General features: G+C 47.2%; 1 non-coding gene across 1 annotated transcript; it reads right to left on the bottom strand.

Moving 5' to 3' along the window:
* Positions 1-3,549: 3,549 nt before the first annotated feature.
* On the bottom strand, positions 3,550-3,656 carry LOC148210206 (small nucleolar RNA R71). The gene has a single exon (XR_015792523.1). It is a non-coding gene; the product is annotated as a small nucleolar RNA R71 (small nucleolar RNA).
* Between the last annotated feature and the right edge of the window lie 6,404 nt (positions 3,657-10,060).

The raw sequence follows: 10,060 nt of genomic DNA, 5'->3' as shown, positions 1-10,060 counted from the left end.
TACTGGCAGCGCGCGATTGTGGTATCGGAGACTGCCAGCCAGGTCGATCTCGACCTACTCTCAGCTGAGAAGGGAGTTCCTCGCCCAGTTCTCTTCTCGGCATTATGACAAAAATACAGCGACCCATCTCGCCACCATCAGACAGAAGGAGGGTGAGACGCTGCGAGAATATGTCACCAGATTCCAGGAGGAGCAGTTGAAGGTCGCACACTGCTCCGATCTAGCCGACGAGGCCCTCACGGTGAAACTTGGAGAGGAGGCCCCGGCCACCTTCGCCGAGGTGCTTCAGAAGGCGAAGAAAGTCATCGATGGACAGGAGCTCCTCCGAACCAAAATCGGCCGACCAGAATGAAAGATCGGCCGGGGCAGAAGTGGAAAAGATATAGAAAAAGCAGATCCCAAGTCCAAGGACAAGGGATCCTTTTCCAACGGCCGAGCTGAGTATCGAAGGGCGGAGAACGGACCTACCAGGAGCCGACCTTACGAACGCTTCCCTCCGACCACGATTCCAATTTCCGAGATCCTAACGAACAACGAGGAATCTGGAATGGAAAAACTACTCAAGCGTCCTGAGAAGCTTCGGGGAGCCCCGGAGAGGCGCAGCAAGGACAAGTATTGCCGCTTCCATCGGGAGCACGGCCATAACACATCGGACTGCTGGGAGTTGAAGCGCCAAATTGAGGATCTAATTCAAGATGGATACTTCAAGAAATTTGTGGGAAGGCCCAGGACCAGCTCGGCGGAGAAAAAGGAAGAGCGGAAGCGTTCGAGGATGCCGCCCCGGCGCACTGACCGACCTGCGGTCATCAATACCATTTTCGGAGGGCCAAGCAGGGGTCAGTCCGGACATAAAAGAAAGCAGCTAGCTCGTGCAGCCAGGCGTGAGGTATGCATCATCAGGGAGCAGAGGCCGACCTGCCCAATCACCTTCGACAGTACAGACTTAGAGGAGGTGCACCTGCCCCACAATGATGCACTTGTGATCGCTCCCTTGATTGATCATGTGGTGGTCAGGAGGGTGCTGGTAGACGGAGGCGCATCTGCTAACATCCTGTCCTTACCGACCTACCTCGCCCTGGGATGGACGAGGTCGCAATTGAAGAAAAGCCCGACACCGCTGGTTGGGTTCTCTGGGGAATCGGTCATCCCGGAGGGTTGCATCGACTTGCCCATCACACTTGGGCAGGACTGATTACGCTTGTTTACATGCGTAAAAAGAAGGTTTTAGATGCTGTTTTTACTATGTTTTAGCTTTGTTTCAGACTTTTCTCGGTCGTTTGAGTTCCAATTCATGCAAAATTCATATATTATGGTTTGTGGTTGGCTTATATTGTATTTATGACATTTTAGGACCATTTGGGAGTGCAAATTAATCAAAAGAAGCAAAAAGAGGGAAAAACCTACATGGGAGGCGCCAGGCGCCTGCGTGCCAGAAAAACTGGTTTTCTTCCAACTTTGCCCTTAATGAAACGCGTCTTCCAATGCGTTTTGGTGGTTCCAACCGATGCATACGTGTAGAAGAAGTGTTCCACTATCAGTTTGAGCACGATTTGGTCAGTCAAAAGAGTTGGAAATGGGTGATTCACCATCGTTTTAGGACCTACCTAACCAAGTCTGCACAGCTATAAATTCCAGCAACTTCTCCACCAAATTCATCAAGCCTTGCTTCCTTCTCTTGATCATTTTTAGTGTTTCTTTGTTGCTTTCTAAGTACTTTTGAGTTGCTTTCATTAGTTGCTTTTGGTTTTTAAATCCCGAGTACTTTACATTCCTTTATTGAGCTTTGTTTTGTTTCCATTTGTACTTAGTTATTTTCTACTTATTCAAATATATAAAAATCCAGCACTTTGCTTATCTTCCCTTTGCCTTTACTTTATTTTTAGTTAAGAGAGTTGTGTTTTTGGAGGAAAGAGCACGTGACACTCTCCCTTGCTTGAAAGAGAAGGGCGAAGCTCTCAATCCCGATAAAAACTCTCCGTTAGTTAACTTTTGTTTTTCACACATGCATTCCACATTCAACCGTTTTACTTGCTGTATTTTCTTCAATATGTCTTCCTAAATTCCCGTCTCTAGCCCGGTTATGGATAGTTAGCCTTTTATTTCTAATAAGGGTTGCTAAGAAGTAGTGTTTTTGCTTTCCATTCATTGCTCAACATGTTTTCCCAAAAAGTTAGGATTTAGAGAAGGCCACTGTAAGTCTTAACAAGTCAATACTGAAAAGGTTGCTTATTTGCATTGTTGAGTGGTTAAACCGAGGAGGGGAGCGCCTTAGACATAAGGGTTCCGCTTAAGTAGCCTAGACATAGGACCTTAACCCGAGGTTGCGACTATTTCCATCCTAAAACTAAGATATATCTCATAATAGACATATTAGGGAATGTCTTAGGACTTTGAACTTGCTTAGACATAAGTCAAGTGAGAAGCGTAGTCGTTGGTTTCTAAAGTAAAATGCATATTGCCCTTAGCATGTCCTTGATTCTTTGTTGGCTAACTTGAAGTAATTCGGGCTAGGTTTTATCATTATAAGTCCAAATCCCAAATCCAAAACCATTATTTGTGACCACTCCCCATTTTACAAGAATCACTCATTTCAACATTCACTATTCTTTAAAACTTTAGAGTTTGGAAATTATTTAGAAGTCCTTGAGGATCGATACTTGGATACTCCATTCATTTTATATTACTCTGACAGGTGTGCGCTTGCATCTATATAATTGTTACCACGCTTAGTGCGTGCGTTCAGCAACAACCAGTCAAGTTTTTGGCGCCGTTGCCAGGGACTTTAGTTTTAAAATTATTTTCAAATTCTTTTAGTTTTTATTTTTGTGAATTGTTGTTGGGTGTAATTTCCATCCACCGTTTTTGTTCTATATTTTTGGTCGTTTATCTCACAAGGGTAAGTTAAAGTGCATGAGCACAAGATCTTTTCTTCTACCCCTTGACCCTGAGATTGAGCGGACCCTTCGAAAAACTCGAAAGGAGCAAAGACTTCGAAAACAACTAGAAAAGCAAAAAGAGAGAGAAGGTGAAATCAGTCCTGAAAGCGAGGTAGAGAGTACGAGCACATTAATGGCAGATATTCCACCTCGTGATCCGGTTGATCCACCTGCTGTTAACGGTAATATGAGGGATCATGCAAGAAATGATGAATTCAACCATATCCAGATGGCGGACAACAGAGACGTGGCAATGCGAGAATATGCCTCCACGGCTTTTCAGAACTTTGATTCAGGGATAGTCAACCCTATTCTAGCCCACGCAAACTTTGAGCTTAAACCAATGATGTTCCAAATGTTGCAGACAATTGGACATTTTGGAGGGCAGGAACATGAGGATCCACATGATCATCTGAAATCATTCATTCAAATTGCAAATGCATTTCGATTACCTGGTATAACAGACGATGCTCTTAGACTAACACTTTTTCCATTTTCTTTGAAGGACCAAGCTAGAGCATGGCTCAATGCATTTCCACCGGGATCCATCACCACATGGGGGTCGTTAGTGGAGAAGTTCTTAACAAAATTCTTCCCACCTACTCGCCACGCTGATATCAGAGAGGAGATCATCTCCTTTAGACAGTATGATCGTGAACCTGTTCACGAGGCGTGGGAAAGATTCAAAGAACTAATCCGGAAATGTCCGAACCATGGCTTGCCGGCATGCATCCAGATAGAACATTTCTTTAGATGTTTAGATCATCCTACTAAGATGATGCTAAACAATGCTGCCAATGGAGCCTTTACAAAGAAGACATTCAACGAGATAGTTGACATCCTAAATGACTTAGCTTCACACAACGAACTATGGTGTTCGCAAAGATCTAGGGCAGCACCAAAGAAGCAAGATCCAGCTGAAGTTTTGGCTCTGGACATTGCGACCTCGATGCAAAAAGAGATGGTTACAATGAACCAGAGGCTGAAAGAGATGGCATTGGGAATAAAAAATCCATTAGCCACGCCGATACAACCTGTGCAGTCGGATTATTGCACTCCTGCCCCTGTTTGCCAAGTCAACGATCTCATTTGTTCATTTTGCAGTGAAAACCATATTTATGATAATTGTCCACATAACCCTGCTTCCGTTTTTTATGTAGGACATGGGAACAATAGGAACTTTAACCCATATTCGAACACCTACAACCCAGGTTGGAGGCACCACCCTAATTTCTCATGGGGGGGTCAAGGAGGTTCGAGCGGTTTTAATCAAGGGCAGAGCCAGCAGAACAAGCAGCCCTATGTTCCACCTACACAGCAATACATCCCGCCACCGCAACAACAGTACAATCAGAGAACACAGACTCCACCAGTTCAAAATAACAGCTCAAATCTTGAGAATATGATGAAGGAGTACATGGCCCGAACCGACGCAGTGATACAATCCCAAGCGGCATCAATGAGGAATTTCGAGATCCAATTGGGACAGCTCGCCAATGAATTGAAGAATAGACCACAAGGTTCTTTTCCAGGCCATACTGAATTACCAAGACGAGAAGGGAAAGAACAGTGCAAAGCTGTCACCCTTAGGAGTGGACTGGCATATGATGGACCAACAATGCCAACAACAGATGTATAGATTCCGTCCACTGAACCAACTGTAAAGATACCAGAAAATCCAACAACACCAGAAAAAGAAAATACTAGAAAAGGTAATGAGGACACCCCGAGTGTTCCTCCACAGGTACAACCTTCTTTTACCCCTACTCCCCCGTTTCCACAAAGATTAGTTAAGAAAAATAATGATTCCCAGTTTAGAAAATTTTTAGATATTTTAAAACAATTGCATATAAATATACCATTAGTAGATGCTCTAGAACAGATGCCAAATTATGCTAAGTTTTTGAAAGATATAGTTTCTAGGAAGAAAAAAATAGGAGAGCATGAACTGGTAGCCATGACAAAATGTAGTAGTGAAGCTGTAGGCAGCCCGCTACCCATGAAATGTAATGATCCTGGCAGTTTTACCATTCCATGTTCCATAGGAGGAAAAAACTTAGGTAGGGCATTATGTGATCTAGGCGCTAGCATTAATGTTATGCCATTATCAGTTTTCAAATCTTTAGGCATAGGAGAAGCTAGACCTACTACGGTTACCCTCCAACTAGCAGATAGATCTATTATAAGACCTGAGGGAAAGATAGAAGATGTTTTAGTCCAGGTGGACAAATTCATTTTCCCTGCGGACTTTATCATTCTAGATTGCGAGGCAGACTTAGACGTTCCCATTATTTTGGGAAGACCATTTCTAGCCACTGGGGATACAGTCTTTAATGTGAGGAAGGGAGAAATTACAATGAGGGTAAATAATGAAGAAGTAAAATTTAACGTTCTAGACGCCATGAAATTACCAGGAGACTTTGAAGAGTGCTCTGCTATAAATAGCTTGAATCCTATTATGTTTGATGAGTTTTATGACTTATAAATACCTCCAACCCTTCAGGTCATACCTTACGTTCCCTGAATCCCTGGAGTTCGATCTGAAGGTAGTTCGAACCCTTGGTAGGTCGGTCTCTTCCCTCACTTTCTCTTTCGAACGTAGTTGCTATGTCGACCTCTTTTAGCAGCAACCTAGGATCCGATGAAGATTTAGCTCGTAGGTTAGAGTCCGAGCTGGAGGAGATAGAAAACTTTAGGTTCTCCGATGACGGGGAGGATAGTGATGCTTCCACCTCAGGTCAGGGTTTGGAATACCCTTCTAGGATACCCAAGCACTACCTCCGATCCCTTCGTAAGGGATTCGCTATCCCTGAGAACATCCTCCTCAGGATTCCGGAGGAGGGGGAGAGAGCTGACAATCCTCCAGAGGGATGGGTCACTCTCTACTTCGAAATGTTTGAGTACGGCCTCAGACTTCCCCTTCACCCTTTCGTCCAAGAGTTTCTTTTCCGAACTAGGCTGGCTCCGACTCAAGTGGCCCCCAATGGGTGGGGTGTCATTTTCGCTTTGGCCATCCTTTTTTGGCTACGAGCTCGAGATAGTGAAGAGGCCGAGCTGTTAGACGTAGACCAGCTCCTCGCGTGCTTCGAAGCGAAAAGGATAGCTAAGAAGCCTAGTCGGTTCTATATGTGCGCAAGGAAAGGCGCAGGCGGTATAGTTAAGGGGCCGACCTCCATCAAGTGATGGGTGAGGAAGTGGTTCTACGCTTCTGGGGAATGGCTTGCAAAGGACGAGTCAGGTCGTTCCTTCTTTGACGTTCCCACTAAGTTTGGGAACCTAGGTACGGAGTAGTTCTTACTTCTTGTGGTAACTTTCTTTCTTGTTATTCAGGTCTGACTCAAATTTTGTCTTTGTGCAGTTTCAATCCGACCAGTCCCCGAGCTTACGCAAGCCTCCTTCGACACGCTGAAATATTACAAGGAGCATTTTCCGAGGGGTAGGAAGGTCGGAACCTTGGTGACCGACAAGCTGCTGCTTGAGTCCGGGCTGCTAGATTACAACCCCGCAGTTCGTCCCATTGAATCCTCAAGGCCGAACTCCGAACTTGGTATGCCGAGCTTGCTTCCCCCCTTTTTCCTCTAACCTTGTGTTGACCCCTGTTTTTATTTTGCAGCCATGGTTTGCGGAAGCGCAAGTCCAAGGGCCGAGCCCATGCTCTTGAGGCCGCTTAGAGTTCGAAACCTGCCACCCTTGCTGTGGTAGGGCCAGCCTCGGAAGATCCAGCCCTAGTGATCGAGCTAGAGTCTTCTAGGGGTCCTCCGAGGGATAAGCGCCCCAGGGATCAAACCAAGGCGGTGGACGTCTCGCCCTTGGGCGAGGAGGTGAGAGAGGAAGTCCCTCTGAAGCGAAGGAGGAAGAAGAAGAAGACCACCTCCCCCTTGGAGGTCGGAGCTCGTGGGGCCTTGCCTGCGAGCTTCACAGATCGGGTGGACGATCCTGAGGCCAGGATGGGCGGGACGTCCGATGTTACGGCACGGTTCAGAGTTGAGCCGTCAAGTTCTGGGGTGAGGGACCAGGTGTCCCGTATCTCGGCCACAAGTTTGGACCGCTGCCTAAGGAGGGCGTCCAAATTTGTAAGTGACCCAGGGTCCGTTCTGCAGAGGACCATCGACTACGCCGCTGAGGTAAGATTGGTGTTTTTGCTCAATTTACCTAACAGGTAGCTCGGTCTAACTTCTTATTTGTACCTTTTCTCAAGCGTTCGTTGCTTCCATTCAATCAGCTCTGGCCGTGAAGGCCGAGCTAGATGGGAGGGAAGTTCTGGCAGCGAGGGAGAAAGAGGAGTTCTCTGCTGCCTTGGAGGCTGCTTCCTCCACCATGAAGGATGAGCTGCTGAAGGCTCACTCTGAGGTGGAAATTTTGAAGGCCGAGGTGGAGACCAAGGCCGAGCTACTGAAGAAGGAAAAAGACAGACGCAAGGCCCAGCTCCGAGCTGCCCATGCTACCACCAAGGGCTTGGAGAAGGAGAAGTTCCAACTCCTCAAGGAGAATGACGACATGCTCCAGGCGCTTGAAGCGAAGGAGGAGGAGCTGAAGTATGCGACTGCCGAGCTGGAGACGGTGAAGGAGCGTCTCAGCAATGGAGCCCTATTAGAGGAATCGTTTAGGCAACATCCTGACTTCGATGGATTTGCCAAAGACTTCTCTGACGCGGGCTTCAAGTTTCTCATGAAGGGCATTGCTTCCGACATGCCTGACCTTCAGATCGATCTCGGTGGTCTGAAGAAGGGGTATGCTGAGCAGTGGGCGTCTGGGCCTAGCGGCACCCCTGGCCCCCAAGCGTTGGTGGATAAGTACGTCAGAGATCTGGACTCTGACTACTCCGACCTCGAAGAGGATCAGGTCGGCACCACTCAAGATGGCGCTCCTTAAGCAGGCTCTTAGGCGACCACCCTTCAAGAGGCTTTTCGCTGTCTTTCTTCTCTTCTCTTTTGTTATTTGTTTGTAAGTGTCAGGGCAGAGCTACAAGGTCTATAAGCCTTGGCTCTGCTTTCCATTCAATAATGAAGCTCCCATTTGTTTTTACTTTGTTGTTGGCAACATCTTTCCTTTCTTTGCGTTTTCTTTGAACTGCAGCCAATGTCACCTCGCACCTCTTACTTTTGAGGTCGCACCTTCAATTAAAATAATTTGAAAGTTTAAATTTGAATCTCTGTCTAGCATTCAATGCACTGCACCAACTCTGGATTTTTTAACATCGCACCCTTAACTTAAAAACGTTAAAAGGCTAAAATCCTAAGTTCGTAGCTGCTCTTCATATCGTACATCGTACCCTCAGGTTCAGAGGCTTGATCATTTTGAACTTTTCACATCGTCCCTTTACCTTGAAGGTTTGAATTTTAAGTTCATCAGTGGTTTTGGCATCGCACCTCGTACCCTTAGGTTTTGGAGGATTGAATTTTAACCGACTGCTGGAATGTGATCGCGTGGGAGTCTGTGGCCCCCATTTAATTTCTGGTCGAACTCGGAATCATGAAATTAAATCATCACATTTATTCCGATCATAATTCTTTTGAAACAGTTTTTACAGATCCATTGAAAACCCTTTCGGCATTTCAAGGATAATAACTTCTTGGCGTCCTGGCTGAGGGTCGGCCAATAGTATCCTTGTCGGATCACTTTGGCTGACAGCGACCGGGCGCCTGAGTGATTGCCGCACACTCCTTCGTGGATTTCTCTGAGGACGTACAGGCCTTCTTCAGGGGTTAGGCATCTCAATAGAGGCAGGGAAAAGCCGCGTCGATACAATGCTCCACCTCGGACCACGAACCGAGCTGCTCGCCTTGCCAACTTTCTGCGCTCCTTGGGGTCTTATGGTGAGTTGCCCCTAATGAAGTCCGCAATCGGGTCCATCCATGAGGACTCTGGAGCGCCGATCTCCATCAGATCTGGCTCTGAGATCGAGGGATTATCTAAGATCTCGACGGGGACCGACCTGGCCAGGTCGGTCTCGTACGCCGATGCTAACTTAGCCAAGGCGTCAGCATTAGAATTTTCTGCTCGGGGAACCCCGCTTACTTCATAAGATCGAAACTGGGCGAGGTACGATCTGACCTTGCCCAAATACTTCTCCATTCGGGAGTCTTTGGCTTGGTACTCTTCCTTGATCTGGCTCACAACCAGCTGGGAGTCGCTGAAGACCTTAACACAAGAGGCCCCCAATGCTCTAGCAATTCGCAGGCCAGCAATAAATGCTTCATACTCAGCCTCGTTGTTAGAAGTCCGAAAGCCGAACCTCAAGGCATACTCAAATCGCTCGCCTCCTGGTCCGAGCAAGAGGACCCCGACCTCGCACCCCTTCTCATTGGAGGATCCGTCGACATAGATTGTCCACGGTAGGTCGGACTCGCTCAGCTCGGAAGGTGGTGTGAGCTCGGCTATGAAATCTGCCGCTGCTTGTCCTTTCAACGCAGTTCTAGGTTCGAACTGGATGTCGTACTCACTTAGCTCCATTGCCCACTTCATCAGGCGTCCAGAAGCTTCTGGCTTATGGAAGATGTTTTTTAGGGGAAGTTAGTGAGCACCACCACAGTATGGGCTTGGAAGTATGGTCTAAGCCGTCGGGCCGAGGTGACTAAAGCAAGAGCCAACTTTTCCATTTGAGGGTATCTGGTCTCGACTTCGGTCATAGCCTTGCTTGTGTAGTAGATCGGGTTTTGCCGTGCTTCCTCTTGCTTGATTAGGGCCGAGCTGACGGCGCTGTCAGATACTGCTAAGTACAATTGGAGCTTGTCCCCCGGCATGGGTTTGGCGAGCAAAGGTGCCGAACAGAGGTAGCTTTTCAACTGCTGAAATGCTTGCTCGCACTCCGCTGTCCATTCAAACGGCCCTTTCCTCCGTAGGACTTTGAAGAAAGGAAGGCACTTATCTGTCGATCTTGAAACAAACCGGTTCAGGGCCGCAATCCTGCCATTGAGGCACTGAAGCTGCTTCCCCGGTTGTTCACCATGAAGCCAAGGAATTTTCCCGAAGAGACTCCAAAGGCACATTTAGCTGGGTTGAGCTTCATTTGATATGTCCTCAGAACCTCGAAGGCTTCGGTCAGATCGGAGAGATGCGACTTAGACTGCTTGCTCTTAACAAGCATGTCGTCCACATACACTTCCATATTCCGGCCGATCTGC

Source organism: Momordica charantia (assembly GCF_013281855.1).
Source record: "Momordica charantia cultivar OHB3-1 chromosome 7 unlocalized genomic scaffold, Mcharantia_2.0 BLBB01000007.1, whole genome shotgun sequence".
NCBI lineage: Eukaryota > Viridiplantae > Streptophyta > Magnoliopsida > Cucurbitales > Cucurbitaceae > Momordica > Momordica charantia.
This window is presented reverse-complemented; position numbering and strand designations above follow the sequence as displayed.